The following is a 13,810-nucleotide window of genomic DNA, read 5'->3' on the forward strand; positions in this document are numbered from 1 at the left end:
GTTCCATAATCATCGGTTCCACGAACCATAACAAAATTCATCAATCATAGGTGACTTCATTCACCACAATACACAACAATAACATGGCATGTTCCATACAATGCGTCTCATTCTCAATCATGGCAAAAATTCGTCCACGACCTCCACATAAGCGTCGTACGAATGAATACCGTATTCTCATACATATATCACACATTTTCCATAACCTATATCATCTTTCTAAGTTATTAATCAAGTTATTCTCCTAGGTTTCCTCACTCATCTTTGTAAGGTTTTTAATCATGTTATTTCACAATCAAACATATCAGCAATGTTTAACATCCATCATAATATAATTCATAGAATTTGTAAGTCACATAATATACTATAACATGGTATCATAATAATAGCTTTTTTTTTGTTATCTTACTAACGCATCCGTCCGCATCCAAAACGGAGTTATAATCCTCAATTAATTCATTAATCTATCTTAATCAAGATTTAGATTAATATTTATTCATTGCATAAGTATTCATTAACAACATCTTTGGCCTAGTGGTAAGGCTTGTACCATTCCAAGGAGGTCTCGGATTCGCACCCCATTGGTGACATATTTTAATTCATCAAATAATCAATTCATGTCAATAGATTAATCAAATTGACAAGATTTAGAGCACCCTATTGGTCCCGATTGACAATATTTAGAGCATTTATGAGAATCTCTTTTATTAATAATTTAATCTCTTCAGAGTTCACTAGTTACTCTATTGGTCCCAATTGACAACATTTAGAGCACTCTATTGGTCCCGATGAATTGGATTTAATTGTTATAAATAGATTTAAAGAGTATGTATATAAATATCTCTTTTACTTTTGAAATATTGAAGAATACATTTAGTTGGAGTAATTGTAATGTGTGTAACGCCAAACAATTATGTAATGTATAATATTTAAATTATTGGGAGGTTTTAAAATTAAAATATCAAAAAAATTAAAATACATATATTTTGCAAAAATATTTTTTCATTTTAATTTTTATATTTAACTAGATTTAAATTTTTTAAATTTAATATAATTTTCATTAAAATTATTTATTTAATTTATATTTTTCAAAATATACTAAATTAATTTAATTTTATCTCAATTTTTATGCATTCCACTTTTTTTATGTAAACACGTATTTTTTAAAATATATTCTATAAAAATTTAATTTATTCTCTGTTTTTATTAATTTAATCTTTATCTTACTTTTATGGACTTATCTCTTTTTTATCTTATAACATAGTATATTATATCTATTTTTTATCAAAATATCTATTATATCTATTTTTCATCTAATAATATAATATATTTTTATCTATTTTATATTGGTGTTATTTATTGTAAAATATATGATGAAGAAGTAATATATCATTAGTTTTTAAAAATTTGGAGGATTCGGAAATCATTTTTAAGACACTAAGTAAAAAATAATCAAAATTTCTTTTTTCTCATTTTTATAATTAAGAAATTATTGCAATACAAAAATGAATAGTATTCTATAAAGTTTATGAAAATAATATATATGAGAATACTAGTTGTATGTTGAAAAACTATTTATTGAGATTTAATAAAAATTTAGTTGTGTGTCTTATAATGTATTTTATTAAAAATAATAATATTAATCTATTATGAGAAGCTCATTAATATATTTTTTTAAAATAAACAAAGTTAATAATCTAATATCATATTATTGTATTCTTGCATTTGCCAGGATATGAACTCAAGACCTTTTATAGAGAGTAACAATATGTACTTGAAATTTGAACATGAGATTTGAGAGATGTCACATGGGAAAATAAATGATGCGACATAAAAACAAGTTGAAGTGTCACAAGATAGTTTGATGAATTGGATTTAATTGATAAATAAATAGATTTAAAGAGTGTGAATATAAACATCTCTTTTACTTTTAAAATATTGAAGAATACATTTAGTTGGAGTAATTGTAACGTGTGGAACCCCAAACAATTATGTAATGTATAATATTTAAATTTTTGCATGGTTTTAAAATTAAAATATCAAAAAATTATATACATATGTTTTGCAAAAATATTTTTTCAAAGTTAAATTTTTATATTTAATTAGATTTATATTATATAAAATTTAATATAATTTTATTTAAAATTACTTATTTAATTTATATATTTTTAAATCTATCTTTTTTAAAATATACTAAATTAATTTTATTTAATCTCTATTTTTTTGCTTTCAACTTTTTTTATTTAAACAAATATTTTTTTAAATATATTATAAATAATTTAATTTAATCTCTATTTTTATAAATTTAATCTTTATCTCATTTTTATGGACTTATCTATTTTTCATCTTATAATATAATATATTATATCTATTTTTTATTTAAAATATCTATTATATCTATTTTTTATTTAAAATATCTAATATATTTATTTTTTATCTAATAATATATTATATTTTTTCTATTTTATATTAGTATTATTTAATGTAAAATATATGATGAAGAAGAAATATATCATTTATTTTTGGATAATTGGAAGATTCAGAAATCATTTGTGAAAGACTAAGTAAAAAATAATCAAAATATATTTTTTCTCATTTTTATAATAAAGAAATTATTGCAAGATAACTATGAATAATTTCAATAAAGTTTATGAAAATAATATATATGAGAATACTAGTTGTATGTTGAAGAACGATTCATTGCGATTTAATAAAAATTTAGTTGTATGACTTATAGTGTATTTTGTTAAAAATAATAATATTAAATCTATACAGAGAATATCAATATGATATTTTTTGAAATAGACAAAGTTAATAACCAAATATCATATTATTGTATTTTTGCATTTGTCAGTGTATGAACTCAAGACCTTTTATAGAGAGTAACAATATATACTTGAAATTTGAATTGTAATGTGTGTAACGCCAAACAATTATGTAATGTATAATATTTAAATTTTTGGATGGTTTTAAAATTAAAATATCAAAAAAATTAAATACCTATGTTTTGCAAAAATATTTTTTCATAATTTAATTTATATATTTAACTGATTTAAATTCTTTAAATATTATATAATTTTCATTAAAATTATTTATTTAATTTATATTTTTTAAAATATACTAAATTAATTTAATTTTATCTCAATTTTTATGCATGCCACTTTTTTTATTTAAACATGTTTTTTAAATATATTCTATAAAATTTAATTTGATCTCTATTTTTATTAATTTAATCTTTATCTTATTTTTATGGACTTATCTATTTTTTATCTTATAACATAATATATTATATCTATTTTTTTTATCAAAAATATCTATTATATCTATTTTTCATCTAATAATATAATATATTTTTATCTATTTTATATTAGTGTTATTTATTGTAAAATATATGATGAAGAAGTAATATATCATTAGTTTTTTAAAAATTGAAGGATTCGGAAATCATTTTGGAGATACTAAGTAAAAAATAATCAAAATTTCTTTTTTCTCATTTTTATAATTAAGAAATTATTGCAATACAAAAATGAATAGTATTCTATAAAGTTTATGAAAATAATATATATGAGAATACTAGTTGTATGTTGAAAAACTATTTATTGAGATTTAATAAAAATTTAGTTGTGTGTTTTATAATGTATTTTATTAAAAATAATAATATTAATCTATTATGAGAATATCATTAATATATTTTTTGAAATAAACAAAGTTAATAATCTAATATCATATTATTGTATTATTGCGTTTGTCAGGATATGAACTGAAGACCTTTTATAGAGAGTAACAATATGTACTTGAAATTTGAATATGAGATTTGAGACATGCCCCATGAGAAAATAAATGATGTGACATAAAAAGAAGTTGAAGTGTCACAACATAGTTTGATGAATTAAATTTAATTGATAAATAAATAGATTTAAAGAGTGTGAATATAAACATCTCTTTTACTTTTAAAATATTGAAGAATACATTTAGTTGGAGTAATTGTAACGTGTGGAACCCCAAACAATTATGTAATGTATAATATTTAAATTTTTGCATGGTTTTAAAATTAAAATATCAAAAAAATTAAATAAGTATGTTTTGCAAAAATATTTTTCCATAATTTAATTTATATAGAATATATTATATAAAATTTAATTTAATCTCTATTTTTATTAATTTAATCTTTATCTCATTTTTATGGACTTATCTCTTTTTTATCTTATAATATAGTATATTATATATATATTTTTCATCTAATAATATAATATATTTTTATCTATTTTTTATTAGTAGTATTTATTGTAATATATATGATGAAGAAGTAATATATCATTTGTTTTTTAAAAATTGGAGGATTCGGAAATCATTTTTGAGACACTAAGTAAAAAATAATCAAAATTTCTTTTTTCTCATTTTTATAATTAAGAAATTATTGCAAGACAAAAATGATTAGTATTCTATAAAGTTTATGAAAATAATATATTAATTTAATCTTTATCTCATTTTTATGGATTTATCTCTTTTTCATCTTATAATATAATGTATTATATCAATTTTTTAATTAAAAATATTTATTATATCTATTTTTTATCTAATAATATATTATATTTTTTCTATTTTATATTAGTATTATTTGTCGTAAAATATATGATGAAGAAGTAATATGTCATTTATTTTTTGATAATTGGAAGATTCGGAAATCATTTTTGAAACACTAAGTAAAAAATAATCAAAAAATATCTTCTCTCATTTTTATAATTAAGAAATTATAGCAAGACAACTATGAATAGTTTCTATAACGTTTATGAAAATAGTATATATGAGAATACTAGTTGTATGTTGAAGAACGATTCATTGCGATTTAATAAAAAATTAGTTCTATGTCTTATAATGTATTTTGTTAAAAATAATATTATTAAATCTATTGTGATAATATCAGTATGATATTTTTTGAAATAGAAAAGGTTAATAACCAAATATCATATTATTGTATTTTTGCATTTATCAGGATATGAACCGAAGACCTTTTATAGAGAGTAACAATATGTACTTGATATTTGAATATGAGATTTGAGACATGCCCCATGGGAAAATAAATGATGTGACATAAAAAGAAGTTGAAGTGTCACAAGATAGTTTGATGAATTGGATTTAATTGATAAATAAATAGAATTAAAAAGTGTGAATATAAACATCTCTTTTACTTCTAAAATATTGAAGAATACATTTAGTTGGAGTAATTGTAACGTGTGGAACCCCAAACAATTATGTAATGCATAATATTTAAATTTTTGCATGGTTTTAAAATTAAAATATCAAAAACTTATATACATATGTTTTGCAAAAATATTTTTTCAAAGTTTAACTTTTATATTTAATTAGATTTAAATTTTTTACAATTTAATATAATTTTATTTAAAATTAATTATTTAATTTGTATATTTTTAAATCTATCTTTTTAAAATATACTAAATTAATTTAATTTAATCTCTATTTTTTTGCATTCCACTTTTTTTATTTAAACACATATATTTTAAAATATATTAAAAATAATTTAATTTAATCTCTATTTTTATTAATTTAATCTTTATCTCATTTTTATGGACTTATCTCTTTTTCATCTTATAATATAATATATTATATCAATTTTTTTATTAAAAATATTTATTATATCTATTTGTTATCTAATAATATATTATATATTTTCTATTTTATATTAGTATTATTTGTTGTAAAATATATGATGAAGAAGTAATATATCATTTTAGTTTTTGATAATTGGAAGATTCGAAAATCATTTTTGAAACACTAAGTAAAAAATAATCAAAATATATTTTTTCTCATTTTTATAATCAAGAACTTATTGCAAGACAACTATGACTAGTTTCTAAAGTTTATGAAAATAATATATATGAGAATACTAGTTGTATGTTGAAGAACGATTCATTGCGATTTAATAAAAATTTAGTTATATGTCTTATAATGTATTTTGTTAAAAATATTAATATTAAATCTATTGTGAGAATATCAGTATGATATTTTTTGAAATAGACAAAGTTAATAACCAAATATCATATTATTGTATTTTTGCATTTGTCGGGATATGAACTCAAGACCTTTTATAGAGAGTAACAATATGTACTTTAAATTTGAACATGCGATTTGAGAGATGCCACATGGGAAAATAAATGATGTGGCACAAAAGAAGTTGAAGTGTCACAAGATAATTTGATGAATTGGATTTAATTGATATAAATAGATTTAAAGAGTATGGATATAAATATCTCTTTTACTTTTGAAATATTGAAGAATACATTTAGTTGGAACAATTGTAATGTGTAACCCCAAACAATTATGTAATGTATAATATTTAAATTTTTGCGTGGTTTTTAAAGTTAAAATATCAAAAAAATTAAATACTTATGTTTTGCAAAAATATTTTTCCATAATTTAATTTATATATTTAACTAGATTTGAATTTTTTAAAATTTAATATAATTTTATTTCAAATTACTTATTTAATTTATATTTTTTAAAATATACTAAATTAATTTAATTTTATCTCAATTTTTATGCATTCCACTTTTTTATTTAAACACGTATTTTTAAAAATATATTATATAAAATTTAATTTAATCTCTATTTTTATTAATTTAATCTTTATCTCATTTTTATGGACTTATCTCTTTTTTATCTTATAATATAATATATTATATCTATTTTTTTATATAAAAAATATCTATTATATCTATTTTACTTTTGAAATATTTAAGAATACTTTTAGTTGGAGCAAACAAAAAAAATCATATTTTAAAAACTATTAGTTTATTTAAAAAATTTAACAATTTATATTTAAATTAATGGCTTGAGGTAGTGAAAATTTAAATTTATGCTTTATTAACATGTTTAGGTTGCACATTAACAAGAGAATGGTTGAATATTAACATTCTAGAAAACACCACATATAAATCTAATCAAAAGGTTAATAAAAGTTTTAATAGAAGATATTATTTTTAAATGTCCTAATAATATTACTTTTCTTAAAAAAACACTATAAATAGTTTATTGTAGGCATTGTTATCTCCATCATTCAAGACAACATGGCAATGAGCATCAATAGAGTGTATTTTTTCTTCGCTATTTTATGCATTACTTCTGTCATTACAACTTCAGGTGACAAATCCTTTTATTCCTACATATCTTTGTTTGAGTATATTTTTAAGGAATAATGAATAGTTGAAATAATATATGTTGATCGTAGGAGAATCACAACCCATCCCTTGGAATTATTGCTATGGAAAGGGTCCTTGTCCAGGTAACGATGCCTTGTGTGCTGACATTTGTAAAGCGACTAAGGGATTTCATTTGGGTGGAAAATGTGGTTGGACTGGTCTATGTTGTTGTAGGGGTTGTTGTTAGGGAGATTAATTATATCTTTTTAAAATAATTGTAAAAGAATAAATATATTGATTTTTATTATATCATATGTTTTAATAAATTTTTATATGTACACACAAATTGGTGTTATGATATTAAATCATACTTAATATAAACTCGAATACAACTCTTTTATTAGAGTGTCTTCTCATGCTTCACCAATTGCATCCTCAATTATTTTGTTGGTCTTTATCACATCAAGAGTAATATGATAGTTTGATAAAATTGACTTCTACTTCATTTGCTATAAATGTGATGACTTCCATTTTTTATCCCCGAGGAGTGAAAAATCTTATCCATTCATTTTTTCAAAAATGTAAAGGCTAGTGTTTAATTAACCATGAAATTTTTCAATTAAATTTTTTTTTCAATTTTTAAAATTAGGTACAATTTATGTTTCTAGAAAGAGATGTTTTTAAAAACACTCTTTCTCCTCATACTTATTTTGTTTTTTTAATATTCAAAATTTTTATTTTTATTATAAGTTTACATTTAAAAAAATCATTTTAATTTTTATTATAAAGAGTCATTTTTTACTTGAATTATGAAATTAATATAAGAATATTTTTTACAAAAGAGAATATTAGACCATTTTCTTTCAAAAACTCATGTACAAATAATAGACAAAATAGAAATAATAACAGTAATAATAAAAATGATAATATTAATCTTCTATTTTCAGTTAGTCATCTATTTTAAATTCTAACAGTTTTAGTCCTCTCTAACGTTTTTCATAGAATATCGATGAGATTTTTAGTTATTAAGCATATTTTTTTTGTTATAAAATTTTACAATTGTTTTATATACGATGATTTGTCATGTTTCACAAGAAATTTGTCAATTAAAAAATAGAAATATCATTAATTTTTCAGTGCAAAAATATGAGAGGGAGACTAAAACTATTTTAATTTAAAATAGCCAGACCAATTTCGTGAGTTATGGGGATCAAAACTATAATTAAGTCTGATTATTATTATTGACAATGATCTTGTTTTATTTTATTTTTGAATTGATAAAAAATAATATTCGACCATTATCTTAAAAAAAAATTAAAATAATAATAATAATAGTTTTTAAAATGATCAAAAATATAAAAATGATTAGTCTTATAATAATAATAATAATTATTATTATTATTATTATTATTATTAATATTATTTACAGAGATATTGTTTTATTTTAGTTTCGATTATATAAAAAATCATAGTGTACCATTATCTTAATAATAATAATAATAATAATATTTTTAGTAATAATAATAATAAAAATACTAATAATAAATTATTTTCAAAAAAATAAATTGGGAGACTAAAACTATTTTAATTTAAAATAGCCAGACCAATTTTGTGAATTATAGGGATCAAAACTGTAATTAAGCCTGATTATTATTATTGACGATGATCTTGTTTTATTTTATTTTTGAATTTATAAAAAATAATGTTCAACCGTTATCTTAAAAGTAATAATAATAATAATAATAATAATAATAATAATAATAGTTTTTAAAATTATCAAAAGTATAAAAATGATTAGTCTTATAATTATTATAATAATAATTATTATTAATATTTATAGAGATCTTGTTCTATTCTATATTCGATTATATAAAAAATCATATTCTACAATTATCTTACTAATAATAATAATAATAAAATATTTTTAATAATAATAATAATAAAAATGTTAATAATAAATTGTTTTCAAAAAATGAAAATATATAAAAATTATTATTCTTTTTATTATTCTAATTAAAATTATTATTGTTATTTTTTCAATAAAAAATACTTTGATTAGCCAAAAAAAATTATGTACAAGGTGATCCAATAGATCAAGCCAAAAGAACAAGTCAAGAAAAACAAACAAGACTAAACTAAGCTACATCGTCATCCTACCAATATGAGCTCTAAGCTTAGGTTTGATCAACATGCGGTATAATAACGTATCTAAATGTCATTCATATATTTCCATCCTTCATAAACGGTTTCCGCAAACATTGTCTTAAGCAATTAAGTCTTATGTCATACCCCAAATGTCTTATGTCATACCCCAAATTTGCCCTACCTTTCAATCAACTTCATCTGGCTCATGCTTTCAAATTCATCTGCATTCATCTACCCTAAAGACATTCATATCATTCAAACATTCATTCATCTTCATATAACCATTCATTCATTGGTTCAAAGCATTTCTATTACTAGGATTTCAAATGAGTTTCAACACCTAGTTATTGATGGTTTGATCAGATGAGTAGGGTTGTTTACTCATGATGCGAGAAGGTGCTATCAGTCTCTAGTGGGCTAGGGTTTTATGGTGCTTACTTATGGATCAACTCATTTTAGATTATTAGTTTAGAAAGAAGAAATGATGTGCTTCAGTTGGTTTTTTGACCTAATCCTTGATAACCTTATTTCAAGAGTGAAGCATGGCCAATTTTGGTGTGCAAAGAGATATGATTCATTATCACAGTTGACTTTTGGTCAACACAGTCAACCATCAAAGGCTGACTTTTTATTGACCAAATCATTTGGATTTTATACTCATACATTTGGTAGTGGTAATATGGAAATTCAAAATTCAAGGCATTCTAGATACATTAGATTCAGGAGAAAATTCAAATTCAAATTCTAAATGAGGGAAACTTCATTAGAAAGTCAACATTACATTTACATTTCCAAAATATTATTACAAGTTAACATTCCATACAAGAACAACATTACTATAAGAGTACATGAAAAAATCTATATTTGATCTACAAATGACTTTTGGTCAACTGTTGACTTTTGGTCAATTGTTGACTTTTGGTCGAACAGTTGACCAAGTAGTTGACCAAAGTTTGACCTAACCCTGATTTAACTCTAGACCTATTTCTAACCTAATCTCCAAGTCTTCTTCATCTTCATCCATCACCTTGACCATATTGCCTCCATGACCAAAATTTCATAGAGTGCCATGCTTGTATCACCAAGACTTCATAATGCACCAGCCATCCAAACCTGCACCAGACCTGCAACATCAAAGTCAAATCCATCTCAACCATGTTCTCAATGTAGTATACATCTCAATGCATCTAAGACACATGACAAATACAAGTTAAATGCAAGTATCAAGAGCTAGATACAAGCATTTGTCATCCAAACATGTATAAAACACAACACCAATTGAAACTTCAAAACATAATTTCAAGAAGACAAATTCAACATACCACAATTTTTTGACACATAAGTCATAGTGTAGCCCAAACATGATTCACATACACACTTCAGTACAACAACATTCATCATTCCATACCATGAGTCAAAACAATCCAAAACCATGGTTAACCACATAATCACCATCAACAAACCAATGTAATGCATCTGCCATGATTGTGAAATTCATAATAGTTATTCAATGCAATGCAAATCATGTTCAGTTTCAATCATCCAAATACACATTATCCAACCCGAGCCTAGCACTTAATCAAAGACTTCAGTCATGCTATGCAATGCAACTACACATACATCATCACACATACAAAGCATTCATCAAGCTCTAAATCAAAATTCAGCATAATGATGTCCATACAATTCAATCTACATTTAGTCAAACATAACACTATTAATCCATCATTACAACTCTCAAACATGATCCAAATGCATAAACAAAACACCAATTATGCTATGCAACTCAAGGTCATCATTCGTTACAATTGTCATAACTAATTTATAAACCATTAAAAAACCCCTAATTTAACCAATCTAACTACCTTTACATCTAATTAACAAACTCTTAACCAACATAATTACCTTCCCTAATCAATTGCCCCAAAGATAACCAATTTCCAAAGTTTGTTATCACATTTTCCCTCCAAATAATTAACTTCAAAAACCAACTATATCCATCTAACAAACTTGAAAAAAAAACCCTCAACTAACTGCCTAACAAACCTGCCACGTGTCCTAGTGAAATACCCAAAATTCCCTTGAGCTAGAAATCCCTCCAAATTTCAAATAACTAACTTTCAAAGGCCAAACTAACACATTCCTACTTCATTTTTTCAACTAAAATTAGCACAAAAGAAACACATTCCTCTCAACTTTCTCACACCCGAACTGACATACAATCTAACTTCTCATCATCTATTCTCCACCCTTGATCAGTTCAATCCTAGGATCACTATACAAAGACTAGAATTCAATCTCACTCAATCCTTAACAGAATCAGATAACTTTCCCTATAATTTCCTCGACAATCATCTATATAAACCTAACTTTCACCGTCATCATAGGGATACAAAAATTACCCTAACAATACTCTGTTGAATTCTTCCCTTAACTCACCATCACCAAAGCTCTCAAATTCCTCAATTGCAAGAGCTTTAACACTTACAACTCTTAGCAATCGAGCTAAATCTGCATACACCAATCTCTTCCATAACTGATTTAATCTTTGTGCTCACTCATCTATGCAAATTCATGTTTCTAACCTAATATCCACACTCTCATCACTCTTTTATTCTATCCTAATACATCAACAATAATAACAAGCTCACACAATAATTTGAAACTAAACCAAGAGAATCAAAAATAAGGGGAAGAAAAAGAAGATTGAGTTTACAAGAACTTACATAAGCATTAGAGCCTCCTCTCTGGTCTTTTATCATTATCACCAGCTAATCGTGTTGCTCTGACCAAGGCACTTCTCATCCTTGTAGGCAAACATTGAAACCTCCCTCTTCCATCTTCTTGGCTTCACTTTTGTTACCAAGTGGTTGAGAGGACTTGTGTGAATGAAACACCCATGGTTGCAGCTTGAGGTCATGAGTGAAAGCCATTTAATTTAAGTTCCAAATGTTCTAGGGTTAATGTTAAGCTGAGATTTCAATGTGTAGGGTTAGTTTCCTGTGTGATTGAAGCATGGGTGTGAATAGGAGAGGGTGGGACGAATCTAATGGTGGTGGTTAGGTTTGATTCTGAGCCGTGCCGCTACCGAAGGCGATTTTCGGCGTGGTGGCGGCGACTTCATGTGATCTTTGAGAGTGAAAGGAGGGAGAGACGAGTCTGAAGGTGAGTTTGCCAAATGAGAGAGTGTTTCTCTCTTTTCCCTCTTCTTGACTCCTCTCATGGGCCATAGAAACTAGGGTCATTGGCCTTTTGCTTCCACGCACCCTTTCATCACATGTTACACCTCCTCCCTAATGTAAAATAATAACAACAAATGAACTTGGGCCATGCCTCCATGGGCACAACACTGAAATTATCATCCACACCTTTTTTTTAATTTTGGACCACTAGAAGAATTTTGTTTCTTTGAGAAATTATTTTTTAATCTTTTTTTAACATCAAATTAATACCCTAAGCACGATTGGGATTAGATTAATTAATTTTATAATTAAAATTCTTAATTAGGATAAGATTAGTTTAAGGATAGAAATTAGAGTTTATCTTTAACCTTGATCTTCTCCCTTTGATGTCATGGTTGAATTACTTCTTGAAGTGCTTTTTTGATTCTTTTGGATGAATTGTTTGACCTAAAAACTTGCATGATCCCCCATTGTCTTGATTTAATTAATTGGTTAAATTATATTTGGCCAATTAATTGAATTAATGACTTTAGGATGTTATTTAGTTAATCCTTTTGATTAATTAGTTATACGATTAAAACCCTAGAAAATAGATAAATATTTGCATGATAACATCAGGCTTCATCCCCACTTTGGGTACCCTAATTCCTTTAATAATTTGTCTTCTTCTTTGTTTAAGTAAAACTAAAGTCTCTTTTTCTTAATAAACCAAAAGTACCTATAAAATACAAATCAAATTGTGCGCAACGAGCCTTAAGAAATGGAAAAAAAATGAGAGGGTGTATTCATATCCTTATTTTGAATATCTTTGGATACAGGACGCATGACCCAGTTGATCAAAATATTCACCTTAATTCATAGTGCAATTTAAATCAAGGCAATTTTCATAATTAAAAGGAAGAAAAAGGAGGAGGATGCAGACTTTCTCTCCCCGAATGTTCAGACACTATTATAGAGCTCCCTGTCTGAATATTCATCTTCAGACTAAAAATTAATCACAGCCAATCAAATTTAACTTTTTCACCTTAGGGCATTCAAAAGCTTTTCATAAAGGACATGTTTTTTTTTTCTACCGTAATACAAAGAACGCTGAAACCTCTCACGCGTGAGTGTACAAGAAACATTTAACTACTAAAAACTAGGCACTTTATCTTAAGATCATCACATATAAATGTTCTACATATTATATCATATACTTTAGTGCGGAATAGAATATATAATACAAACATGTATATAATTACATGATCTACTACATGTTAGTATATGAGAGAAGAGATTTCAGGAATACTTTGATCTATTGAGAAAGTTTTTCATTGGCGGTAATCC

At 24.2% G+C, this 13,810-nt stretch overlaps 2 long non-coding RNA genes across 2 annotated transcripts; one reads left to right on the forward strand and one right to left on the reverse strand.

Annotated features, from left to right (window-relative positions):
- The first annotated feature begins 6,950 nt into the window (after positions 1-6,950).
- Positions 6,951-7,580, forward strand: LOC127086226 (uncharacterized). The gene is made up of 2 exons (XR_007789436.1): positions 6,951-7,158; positions 7,247-7,580. It is a non-coding gene; the product is annotated as an uncharacterized LOC127086226 (long non-coding RNA).
- Positions 7,581-10,038: 2,458 nt separating this feature from the next.
- LOC127086227 (uncharacterized) lies at positions 10,039-12,587 on the reverse strand. The gene is made up of 2 exons (XR_007789437.1): positions 12,029-12,587; positions 10,039-10,426 (listed from the first exon to the last, which is right to left on the reverse strand). It is a non-coding gene; the product is annotated as an uncharacterized LOC127086227 (long non-coding RNA).
- Positions 12,588-13,810: the final 1,223 nt, after the last annotated feature.

This window comes from Lathyrus oleraceus, chromosome 5 (assembly GCF_024323335.1).
Source record: "Lathyrus oleraceus cultivar Zhongwan6 chromosome 5, CAAS_Psat_ZW6_1.0, whole genome shotgun sequence".
In the NCBI taxonomy this organism is placed as follows: Eukaryota; Viridiplantae; Streptophyta; class Magnoliopsida; order Fabales; family Fabaceae; genus Lathyrus; species Lathyrus oleraceus.